At 44.5% G+C, this 13,131-nt stretch overlaps 1 protein-coding gene across 9 annotated transcripts in view; it reads left to right on the top strand.

The window, feature by feature from the left end:
* The window catches only part of ANKRD11 (ankyrin repeat domain containing 11), a 272,434-nt gene that overhangs the window by 169,550 nt on the left and 89,753 nt on the right, over positions 1-13,131 (top strand). The window lies entirely within an intron of this gene.

The raw sequence follows: 13,131 nt of genomic DNA, 5'->3' as shown, positions 1-13,131 counted from the left end.
TTAATAAACTTTGTTACGCCATTTGACCTAGAAAGTCCCCTGCAGCCATGGTCCCTAGACTCCCGTCCCTGCTACTCTGTCCCTCCAAGTGTTTGGTTGTATTCCGGAAACTTCTTAGCTTTTGGTTTAGGCCAGTTGTGCTGACTTCCCCTGTATTGTGTGTTGTCCTTCCCTCCTACCGTGGGATTCTGACTGGAGTGGAAATCCTGAAACAGCTTCATTCTCCAGCAGATTATCAATCCAGTATGAGACACACTGGGTTTGGTATGTCCCCATCCCTCTAGTGTGTGTCTGTCCTTCTCTCTGTCTCTTTCACACACACACACACACACACACACACTCACACACACACACACACCCCCATTCTGTTGTAGGAATAGTTGTGTACCCTGACTTTCAAGACATTACACATTAAGAGACAACTCTGAGTTGGTTTTTCCTTTGAAAGAACTTGTTATATGTGAACTTTAAATAGCTGGATCTTTAAAAAACTAAGGAGTTTGAATGTGTAAATGTCCATTTGTATTCTATCAGGAGCCATAGGTATTGCTTAAATACAATGCTCTTAGATTTGCTCACAGACATGAGTGCATAATCAAAAATTACAAAGCCTGTAAACGACTCCTTTTTCAGGACGTGTGCTATGAGCCACTTCTCCCTTCCCTCTTTCCTTCTGCCACCCATTTGCCGGTTGAGAGTGGATAACTGCATGCTGAGTAAACAAAAGTTTGATTATTCTACAGAGTAAAAACAATTCTCATGTTTTAACATGCATTTGTGTTGTTTCCTTGTAGTTAGTATTTAATTTTAATCGTGGTTATACTGAGAAGTGTATCTATAGGACCCATAAATGGATTTTTGCAACATGGAATATCAAGTTGTTTTTTTCTCTTAACAATGTCAGCTCATTCTTGGGAGATAGATTTGCCTAGGTTTCTGTATAATCCCAAAAAGTGTTGTAGAAAGGAAATAAGGGAAAAGCATATTATTGTTAACCCCATTACATGCTGAAAGAAGAGAAAAAATGGGAAAGATGCTTATGATCTTGATGAAGATAATGCTGGGAGTTATTATGAAATTGTGCCACTTTCTTTTTCTGTTCAATTACGCCCTCATCTCCTTCTTTTTTCATTAATGTTTGGTTCTTTTCCTGTAAGCCTGGTTGTGAGCACATACATTTATACTGCCAGTTTATCCTCAGTTCTTTCTTGGCAAGATCTCAGAATTACTAGGGGATTCGATATCTTCTTTTCCCCCAAGGTGAAACGGGCTATGTTCCTCAGACAGAAGTAGGTTCCATGGTAAAACAACAGGACTGTTCTTTAACTCTGCCTTACCAGTGACACAGATTGGGCATCTAAACACCAGACCCCTGGCCTGAGACAAGTTTGTTGGGCCGTTTTCCAGACAACAGATCCGCCATACCTTCTTCCCTTTTCTCTTGTGATTTCTTGGTTTGTGGGGCCTACCTGTTAGTACTGGTCTTGGGCTTTGAGGCCCAGACACTGGGTAAGTAAGTCACAGGAGTCTTGGAACTAGAAGGGCCCTGCAAGAGAATCTAGTCCTAAAGTGTGGTGCTGGGGAGCCGACGCCAGGTGGGGACCACAGCCTCAGTGGATGCTGCTGCAGACCTGCTGTCTCAGCCGATTCTTGTCCACACACAGTTCTGCACAAATATGACTAATTACAAGGGTCTTGTATTGTGCTTTTTATGAGTTTATGATTATTCAGTGTGGCATACATAGGGGACTAAGAACACGCTTGCATCCATTGAATTGCAGCCTGTGTTTTAACATATGATTTAGTGAGTGGGGTGGTGGGGTAGGGGTGGCAGAGTGGTCCTTGCTTCCATCGGAATTTTTTTTTATGCCATTATTCTCTATTTACAGCTTTCAGAAATCAGCTGATGGCACCGCACGTATGTTTAGAGCTGTTGCTAAGGCGACTAGCTTCAGACTCACCACCCACACCATCCTTTGAGAGCCTGGGTGCCCTGGCAGGCCCTGCTCTTACAAGTGCATTGTCAGCCTGCCATTTGGTACCTGCAGACAAACTGCCTGATTTTAACTAAATTGTCTACTTTGTTTTGATTTGATTACCTGATCATCTAAAAAGAAAGATCCTTTGAAATATTCACTATAGAAAGAAACAGAACCACGAAATTGTTCTCCAGGCTTCCCTGCGTTTCACAGTTGCAGCAGCACTTGCTTGTTCTCCGTGGTCTCACTGTCTGGTTCTCCTGAGAAACCACACGACGGACTTGGGCCTTTAGTCTTTCTCAATAGAAATCGTGGTTTTTTTTGTTCCCCCTTTCTTTTAAAATTTACATACAAACTATACTTCAGTCATGTGCCTTTGTCTAGGATTGATTGTTTATTCTGGTTATATATGAAAGAAGCGTGAAGTCATTTATGTTACTAATTATGTTCTTTTTGGGTGTGCTGGTAAATTTCTTATTTTGGAAGTTGGATTTGGAAAATAAAATGTTCTAATGCTTCATTTGGATGCCATCTAATAGTCCCTTACCACAATACTGTCCCTTTTAGGGAAGAATAAGGCTGTTTAAGCCTTTTCTGGATTATGGACTCCTTTGAAAATTGGGTGGAAGCTATGGCCCATCTCCTGAGGAAAATGTGCATGTCTTTACATTCATGTATAATTCTAAAGTTTGGGAGCCCTGTGAGCCTGCTTCCTCATCTGTGCTGACGTTCGCGTTTCAGAGGTTCTCCCGTGGAGAGCTTCATAATGTCACTTGAGTTTAGTTTCTGTTTAAATGAAAAATATTAATTACCAACTTTTTTTAGGACCTAATTCTGTTACACAAAAGACCCTGTTGATGCAAGGTACCATTTCCTCATACCCAGTAAAGGTCTCTTGATAATTTTACGACCATAAGACACAAGCCTTCTCAGAAGTGAAAGAAGGCATCCTTTTGAATGACTGTGCAATTATAAGCTTCATCAGATTTTTTTAAAAAGCCTTTAGAGATGCAATTCCTTTTCTAGTTGTAAAGCTTATGAGAAACTCTTGCAAAAAGTATATAGACAATTGTAGCATTGTTTATAGTAGCAAAAAGCTGGAGAAAAACAAGTGTCAGTCTGCAGAAGGATGAGTATTTTTTAGACAGCAAATATTCTACTGCAAGTATGGTGAATAAAGTAGAGTTACAAATATCAACAAGGATCAGTGCTAATCTTGAGAGGGTAAAGGTGCAGGAAAACCCAGGCAGTGCTAATGTCACCGTTTGTGTATTGTAAAAGAGCCTGTGTAAAAATGGCAGTGGGGGGGGGGGGTGGGGGTTGGTCCTGACCTCCTCATTCCTCATCTAACTTCACAAGGAGGGAGGACAGTCATTAACCCCATCAACAGCCCACAGCCGATTTCTGTGAGGTGCAGGTCAGACATACCTCCTCTTTGCAGCCTTTTTTTTTTTTTTTTTTACCAATACTGACAAGAGTCGACTCACCCATGGGCCCTCTCTGCTTTCTCTGATGGGTTCAATAATTGGTTGCAGTGGCCACACAGAACTCACAGAGCATACTCACAATTATAGGGTTTATTGGAGAAGTAACAGGTTACAATTCAGGATATGGTTCCTTGATAAGGACAGCCTCTTCTCAGCCATGCCCCCAGGCACGCCTTAGCCCCTCCACCAGGCCTCTGCCCTGCTGGGCAAGTGTTAAAAAGCTCCTTAGCTCAGACAGTAAATGCCCAGAGGCACTCCACTCCCTTAGGGACTCAGCTCCCTTGCAAGTGGGTCTAGCTCTGCAAGTCCAGCTCTGCTAACAAGTACCCAGAGGCACCCCACTCCACCAGCAAGACTCTTGCCTGAAGGCACTCAGCTCTCTTGCTTCTTGGGCTGGGAAACTCACCGTGCTGTCTCCTGCCGGTCTCTTGGTTCTGCTGCTGCTGTTTCTTGCCTTCTCTGGTGTTACAGCTCTGTCTGTCTCTGCCTGCTGGGTCTAGGAGGGTCTCAGTGCAGGGATTCCAATCCAGAAGATGTGCTCTGCTCCGTCTCTTCTTCTTGGTGGTAGTCAGGTCCTCCCCTTTCCACCTCTAGGACGGCAAAACTGACCAACCCCCTCATTAGGGTTCCACATACCTTATTTTTATAGTGCCACCCAGTCCTTTGGTGGGAGTTACAAGACCATGGCTAGAAAGGCCAGATAAAAGCGATCCATTGTACTGCAGCCTGCAAAAATATAACATGCAGAGTGTATAAGCTTATAGGTAACATAAGTGTAAAAACATGTATGGGAAAAACTGACATGAAAATCAGATTAGGGCTATTTTAGGACAGAGGGGGCACTGGGAACAGGATGAGGTTTATACAAGGGGCTTCAACTCTGTATGTAATGCTTTCTGTATTAAAAAAAATTCAAAGCAAATATGGCAAAATGAACAGATGGTGGAAACATGAGTGTTTGTTATATTATTCCTATACTTTTCTATATGCTTGACACATTTTAAAGGAAACATTAGCTATTGTTACTTTGTTATACAGTGATAAGGCCAGAAAATACTTCTTATGGGGAAATCAGGAAACACAATAACCCATTCCAAACAAACTTACCCAAACCCAAACCCACTGCTGTCCAAGTTCTGACTCATAGGGGCCCTATGGTACAAAGTAGAACTGCCCCATAGGGTTTCCAAGGCTGTAAAGCTTCACAGAAGCAGACTGCCACCTCTTTCTCCTTTGGAGTGGCTGGTGGATTCGAATCACCTGCCTTTTGGTTAGCAGCCATGTGCTTTGAGGGCTGCACCACCAGTGCTCCTTGAAACAAACTTAAGGGTCCTCCAAATCCCCGAAATGGTTTGAAATACCTTTTTACAATGGCACTTTACAAATGTAACATGTACTCAGGGCAGGAGGGTACCCTGGACATCTAGAAGGGGCTTTTGAAGTTGAGCCCAGAGAGCCAGAGCTGTTGACTGACTACCACTTTGTGGGTTTTTTTTTTTTAAAGTTTCATAGTTGAGTTTTTTTAAAATAAATTGTTGTTGAAAGTGTACACCATAAAACATAACACCAGTTCAACAATTTCTACATGTACAATTCAGTAACATCGATGACATTCTTCAAATTATGCAACCATTCTCACACTCCATTTCTGAATCGTTCTTCCCCCATTAACTTAAGCTCATTGCCCCCTAAGCTTCCTGTCTGACCTTTTGAGTTGCAGTTGTGAATTTGATCCCATATAGATAGTTCTTCAAAAGAGCATAATGTTCAAGACAGACATTCTTTACTAAATAAGCTAATTTATCATTTAATGTAAAGAAGACTTCAGGGGAAGTCTTGCTATGCTGCCCCAGGTGAATTGGTGGAGATAAGCCTTAAAGCGGCATGTGGTCACATCTAGGAATTTACTTCTTTGGTTGCACCTAGGAGGAACTCACAAGTGTTTAGGCTCTTTTGTTATCTAATACATGATTTGTGCCTAATAGTAAAACTTGACCTTTCATTGTGATAGGCAGCACTGGAGGAATTTTCTATATCACGCTCTGACCCCGGGCAAGTCATCTGCTCTTTGTGAGTTACTCTTTTCTCACCTGTGACATGCACACCCTGCTTACCTCATGGGGCTTTTGTCCAGATGGTGTAGGTAAAACAATGAACAAGATACAAAATGGTAGACAGACCACACGTTGAGATGCTGTCAAATACCTTATCTTTGTAATCTGATTATAGAAGCAGTACATGTGCGTGGTACAAAATGAGAAAATACAGATAAGCAAACTTTCTAAAAATCCACATTCCCACTGCTCAAATCATCACTGTTGGTAACTTCTGGATCATTATTTAATGTGTAAATTACATATTACATGTGTTAAATTTTTAGCAAAAAAGAGATCATATAGCTTGTCAGTGCCTCCAATTCCTGTCTTTCCGTTTCAGAGCTAGTTTGTTGAAAACTAGTTCTCTATTCGTGACTGCTTATTTCATCTTTTGTTAGTGTTCCTTTAGACTCTTTAGTCTAGCACAGGAATCGCAAACTTTTTCTTAAAGAGCAAAGTAGTAAATATTTTAGGCTTTGTAGGCTAAAAAAAAAAAAAAAAAAAAATTTTTTTTTTTTTTTAGGCTAAGAGGCAAAGTGGAGTATATTAGGTAGATATTTCATAGCCATTTAAAAATGTAAAATCCATTCTTAGTGCACATTCCAAACAAGCACAGACAGTGAGGTGGTCATAGTGTGAGTGCCCCTACTTTCTCTCTGGGGTGTCAGGCATGTTGGGGGCCTCAGTCCTTATCTGTAAAGTCAAGATCCTGATACCCACCCACAGAGTGACCACAAAGCAGCTGTCCTCCTTGCAGTGAGGGACAGCACGTACCCTGTAGCCCACCAAGTATTTTACCTGGCAGGCTCTTTCTTTCTTTGGGGTAAACTGAGACGATTTTCAGTTTATTTTAAACAAATCCTCTTTCTGTAACTACCATATTTTTACCCCCGCGAGGTATTTTTTTAAGTGGCACCATGCTAATTTTTTTTTTAAACAGCAACATGTAAACAAAAATTGACATAGCAGCATTTATGAAAATACCTTTCGAGGGGAGGGCTTGGTTGGCAAACAAAGAAGAAGGCACTCGTTATTTGTGTAAAGATATGGTAATTTTCCATGGGATTGAATAGCAGCATTTCAGACCTCAATTTAAGCATACAAGGGAAGTGGGGTCAGTGACGCCAGGCATGACTGAGGAGCATTAGACGACCAGATGCTCTCTGGTGGAGGTACCCTTGAGTCTTGGGTGACCCTTGTCCCAGTGGTCCGAGGGGAAGCAGACCGAGTGAGGCTCAAATCCAGGCTGCAGTCTTTGCTGACCAAAGAGTGTGCCACCGAGTCATGCTAAGAGCCATACTGGCTCCTTGATGGTGTGGAAGGCCCACCCTGGGTCGGGGACTCTGCCAGGGCTCTGGGGACACCACGGGAGACACCGTGTATCTTGGCTTCAGGGAGCTAGTGGTCAGCCATGGGACAGTCCATGAGTTTATTTTGCTTAGATATTTTCTCAAGGCAAACTATACTTTCTTTTCTTTTTAAATTGACAAGATGCAATAAAATACATAGGCCGTAAGTATACAGTTTTAGTAGATGTATATACCTATATTAAGCCCCCCCCCCCCCCCCCCCCCCCGATACAGAACACTTCCATTACCACAGGAAGTCCCTGGACCCTTTTCCAGCCAACCCTCCTCACTGTGGCGTGACAGGCCTGTTGTAGGCCTTCATGGAAATAGGCTGACTCAGTACACAGTATGTAGCCTGCTGCATCTGTGTTCTTTTGATCCGTGTTACTGTGTGTACTGAGGGGTACTTCGTCCTTTTTATTTCTGAATAGTATTTCTTCATGTGACCATAGCCCAGCTGTTTAACCCTTCTTCTGTAGGTGGGCATTTGCATTGTTTGCAGATTCTGGCTGTTGTGAATAGGCTGCTGTGAACATTGTTGTACAAAGAACTAGGTATTTGGGTAAATGTAGATATATATTCTCTCAGTTAATGCTCTTTTAATAAGGAAAAGGTAACGTTTAATTTCTCCAGATACAGTAAAACCTGTGAAAGCTGGAACCTGTGCAAGACGGAAACTTGTTGGAGAAAGAAAATGCAGCTATTTTCTACTAAACTGAGCAATAGAAAAGTGGTAAGACTGTACCCTGTCAAAGGTGGGAAACTTGCAGGACCCAGAAAAACAAGGTAGTCCTGTCGAGTTCTGGCTCTCACAGGTTTCACTGTACTTTGCTTTCTCGTCAAGCAGAAGCTTTTATTTGGTCTTGCAAAGGTGAACAGTCTTGGGTTTTGGAGGAAGGTGGGTAGGGAAGTCCTCTTTAAAAGTTGCTGGAGGGTTGCATGGTTGCCTGCGGTCCCATGCCCCTGCCTACGGGGACCACTCTGGGGGCCTTTAAGCCCCCATGTCAGGCCAGGACTGTGTGCTTTGCAGCATATCATTAATTCCTGCTGCAGATCATGTCTCTAGTGGTTAAGAATCCTTGTGGTTGTAGGCCGTGCCTCCGCTCACCACATGTGTGCTATATCGCTCCCGCATTCGCAGCCGTCTGTTGTCCTCAGTGGCTGCAGGTTCATGGAGTAAATGTGGAGAACTTTATCGAGGAACCTATTTGTTAGACTTTAAAAAATATTTCCTGTGGAAGTATATTGTGGTTTATGAAGTGCTGTACAGATGGAGGAGCCTTGGTGGCGGGTGCAGTGGTTAAAGTGGTTGGCTGCTAATCAGAAGGTGGATGGTTCGAACACTAGCCCCTCTGTGGGATAAAGATATGGCAGTCTGCTTCCGTAAAGATTTACAGCCTTCAAAACCCTGTGGAGCAGTCAGTTCTGCTCTATCCTACAGGGTCGTTATGAGCTGGAATCAACGTGACAATGATGGATTTGGGGGGTTTTAGGGGGGTGGGGCTTGTTACAAATGCAGGCCACCGTTAGCCATTGAAGTCACTGCTAAGTGCTCGAGTAGTATGGGGCTAGCCATCAACGTGTGAGCCATGAGCCTGACAGCCTGACAACAGCAGGCTCCACATAGAACAGCAGAGCAGAACCATCAAGATTGTTTGCTCTCTGTTCTGTGGGCACTTTCTGGCTGCTGCACGACCCATCAGGTCCTGACTTCACCCCCTAACTGAGTTCTGATGCCCTGCCCTGAGCACAGCCACCAGAGGGACAGTGTGATCTGTGTGTTTGCAGGGACACGAGGAGCATGGGGCTGGCTGTAGGGCCTCCTCCTCAGGGAACCTCTGAATGGGCCTTGGATGAGCTGAGCAGCAGTAGGAATGTAACTTCAGGTAGGAAGGTGGTGTTTGGTTTGTAAAGATCTTTATTTCATGGTCGTATGCTTTTCTCCTCTGGTTCAAAAGAGAACCATAGGCACCATAGGAGAGCACCACGTCACCCACGTGCTGTGGGGTTGGCGCTTCCCCCGTGGGGTTTGTGAGACCAGACGAGGGCCATTTGCACAGTGGTGAGCAGGCCACTTTGACAAAGCCTTGTGAGGACAGGGAGTTGGGCCTCTGCTTGCTGCACAGCTTGCAGTGGGCGTCCTGGGCGCACGGGAAACGTAGCTCGTGCATTTCCCTAAATGAGTGCTTACAGGAATGTTATAAAAACAAGAAACACTGAGGATTTTGTTATGTCCGGTTGCAGAAACGCATTTGTTGTACCCTGAGCTGATAGTGCTGACCCCCAGGCCAGGCTGGGAGAGTCAGAGAGCTGTGCTTCCTACTGTGTGTCTGCATACACACTACTGCCTTCCCTACCATGCTGTCAGGAACTAAGAGACCTTTGAGATGAGGCGTCCTTTACCAGCTTCCACTTACCACCACCGTGTTGTCAGCTCCCTTGGGCCCCAGATATTTTGCTTACTATACCCACTACTGACTGGCTCCATTCCTGAACCCATACTGCCTGTTTTCTTGGAGGCCAGCTCTCTTCTCCTCTTTCAGCAGCAAGAACAAGGAACAAAACATTTTGCTGACCATCCTTACAAACAGGTCTTCAGACTGTGATGTTTTGTCTAAAGTTAGTCAGTGCTGGTGTTTGTGAGAACCTGTAACTGAAAGAATTCTGAAATGGTACATATATTGTCTGTTGGCAACTGCACAGATAGTCTTTTTGGCCTAGCTCAAAAGTTAGACATTCGGAACAAGTAGAAACATTCAACCACAGATGTCCACGCTGCCCTTGTCCTGTCCTGGTCTTTATGTTCTGAGTTGGACATGGCCAGTCAATGCTGACTGAGGGGAGAAGGGAGCTGGTTGGTGTCTGTTCATTACAAGTTTATTCCTAGATGATTTAGTTGATACTAAATTGGGTTCATTTTGTTCTGAGCATCCACTTGGCACATCTTGCAGCTAAGTAAGGGAGATACTGTTTTACTCTGCTGATTCTCTAAACATGAGGAAAACAAAGATTTTTTTTTTTTTTTGAGGGTTCTAGGTGTTTTCTGCAAAAGGTCTGCTCTTTTAGAAAAGAGTATGTGTGAAAACAGTATTTCCAGCACACAGAGGTCTTTTTCAAAACACGGTGTTAGTTGTGCAGCAAGTCAGCATTTGTTCAGCCCCACCTATTAGCAGATGGCTGTCCTGGTTCCATGGGGGGAAGATAAAGATGCAAGTCCTGGGAAGCACCCTAGTGAGCACAGTACCCAACAGAGGCCCCTGGAGGTGCAGCCATGGCCCATGGCAATGGTGGAGGCCGTGTGGAAGAAGGCGGGGATGCCAATGGTTGAAGGCACCTGCCGGACTGCAGAGGGCCCCCTGCCAGCATTGGAAGCTTGATGAGCATCCCAAGTGCCAGCAAGGCAGCTGGACGTCACATGACAGACATAGCGCCCAGTGCCAGGCTCCTCAGCAATGGCGTGGCCGCATGGAACAGTTGTTAGTTAAGAAGCTTGAGCTGAAGCTACATTTATTGGGAGCCAGAGAGACCAGCTCGCTGGGTGGTAATCCAGGAGAGTAGATGTTGGCAGTCCCAAATGCATGTGTCTGTCTTTGGCACTTAACAGGTGCCCCTCACGGGGGAACCCAAGGAGAGGAGGTCAGGGCTCAAAGCCCGGAAGTCAGGGAAGAAAGGAAAAGATGCCAGTGGCCCCTGTACACACTGTAAACACACAGGAAAGTGTTTCTGCACATCAACCTGAAGATTGGTCACCTTTGGGAAAGGAAGGAACTAAGAAGAGGGACTTATACATTGTGGCATTGTCACGTACATGGAGTCACACAGTATACATGCATTTTTATCTGGCTATTTATATCCCACATAATGTCTGTGGGTTCCTGTATGTGTGGCTCAGCAGTTTATCCATGCTCCTCTTCTTAGTGTTTGGGGCTCTTTTGAACCTGATACTGTAAACATGATATGATGCTTGGTGGTCATGGGCACGCCTGTCTGTAGTGTGTCTGAGAATGGCTCTCCTCACCTGGCAGGAGCCTGCATTCTCCCTGCTTACTCCCAGGGAACTACCACTGCAGAGGGCCAGGCTATAATGGTGCCGCAGGTCTTTCCCTCATGTTGTGCTTAGCTCCGGCGCTTTGCCAGCCTGGGGTGCACAATGGTGTGCTTTCACCCTTTGGGGCTGTTAAGGAAGCAGCAACAACAAAGGAGGGTGACGCTCAGGGAAGGAGACAATACAGTGAAATTAAGATGGGCCAATCAAAACTCCACAGAAGTTGTTTTTTTGCCCCCAGGAAAATCCTCATATTCATACTCAGGAGTTCCCTAGAAGGAATACCAACTTCAGGAATTGAGCAACATTAGTAATAAAATTAGTGGAGATCCATTTATAAGACCACATGTGTGTCACCGTCTAGAGGAGGGGAGCTGCTGGTCCAGAGAATGGGGTCACTGGGCAAGTTCTCCAAACTGCCCCCCCCCGCCCCCCGCCCCAAATCAGTGAGTTGGGGCTGTTAGGACCAGTGCTGGAGCACTTGAGCAGCTGTCTGGCATTGTCCTAAGCTCTTATTTACCGTGGAAAGGGTTTTATTTCCATATTTTATGGATTGAGAAACTTAGATACATCTGTGCTCCTAACCAGGAAGCCAGTGTTTCTGAAGTTTTCCTGACTGCTTCCCCTGGTAAGAAAAATAGTTTACATCTCTTCTCAGCATGTACACATGCACAAACATATACATGCGTGCACATACACACTGGAAACACATTTCACAGATAGTACCCTTTCTTCATGCGGTGCTGTGTGAAATGCCCCCCCCCCCATGCTTTCTCTTCTGTTGTTTCACTTAAAAAAAAAAAAGGCAATTCCGCACATTAAAATGATCTCACGATTGACCATGGTCATGGCTCGAGTTTTAAAAACACCCAAGTAGGTGATAACGAAGCTCTATAATACAGTTGCTCAAGTAGCTGTTTAGCTTGGAGACTTTTCTGGATCTGGTTATTTCAAATGGGGCCCAGGCAGGCGTGCACGTACCCACACAAAGAGACCCCTATTTCCTGGAGAGTCTCTGTTCCCAGACAGGGGGTGCACTAGATCCTTTAGGTGTTTGGGGCAGGAAAAGGATGAGGACCTCGGAACTGTAGCTCTGTTCCGTTTGTACTTTTGCATTCTGGGTTGAAAAGAAAAATAGCACTCAGGTCATAAGGAGTAATAAAAAATATTATGGAGGAAAGAAACTGGAGCTTCCATGTGAATTACTTTCTTTTGAAAAAGGTGGTGGTGGTGGTGGTGGGGTTGTTAGGTGCCGTTGAGTCAATTCCGACTCATAGCAACAGAAAGAAGCACTCCCCAGTCCTGCACCATCCTCACAGTCCTTGCTGTGTTTGAGCCCATTGTTGCAGTCACTGTGTCAATCCATCTCATTGAGGATCTTCCTCTTTTTGCTCACCCTCTACTTTATTAAGCATGATGCCCTTCTCCAGGGACTGGTTCCTTCTGACAACATGTCCAAAGTATGTGAGACAGAGTCTCTCCACCCTCACTTCTGAGGAGCATTTTGGCTGTACTTCTTCCAAGGCAGATTTGTTCTTTCTTTTTTAATTGTTTTAAGTGAAAGTTTACAGCTCAAGTTACTTTCTCATACAAAAGTTTATACACACATTGTTATGTGACCCTAGTTGCTCACTCTAATATGACAGCACACTCCTCCTTTCCACCGTGGATTTTCCCTGTCCATTCAGTCAGCTCCTGTCCCTTTCTGCCTTCTCATCTCGCTTCCGGACAGGAGCTGCCCATTTAGTCTCGTGTATCTACTTGAACTAAGAAGCACACTCTTCACGAGTATGATTTTATGTTTTTTTTTTTTTAATTTTTATAATAGTCCAGTCCAATCTTTGAAGAGTTGGCTTCGGGAATGGTTTTAGTTTTGGGCTAACAGAGTCTGGGGGTCATGTCTTCTGGGGTCCCTCCAGTCTCAGTAAGATCATTAAATCTGGTCTTTTTACTAGAATTTGAATTCTGCACCCTGCTTTTCTCCTGCTCTGTCAGGGACTGTCTGTTGTGTTCCCTGTCAGGGCGGTCATTGGTGGTAACTGGGCACCATCTAGTTCTTCTGGTCTCAGGCTGATGGAGTCACTGGTTTATGTGGCCCTTTCTGTCTGTTGGGCTCCTATTTTCCTTGTGTCTTTGATGTTCTTCATTCTCCTTTGCTCCAGATGGGTTGGGACC

Source organism: Elephas maximus, chromosome 21 (genome assembly GCF_024166365.1).
Source record: "Elephas maximus indicus isolate mEleMax1 chromosome 21, mEleMax1 primary haplotype, whole genome shotgun sequence".
NCBI classification, from domain to species: domain Eukaryota; kingdom Metazoa; phylum Chordata; class Mammalia; order Proboscidea; family Elephantidae; genus Elephas; species Elephas maximus.
The sequence above is the reverse complement of the archived record's forward strand: the minus strand, read 5'-3'. Positions and strand labels throughout refer to the sequence as shown.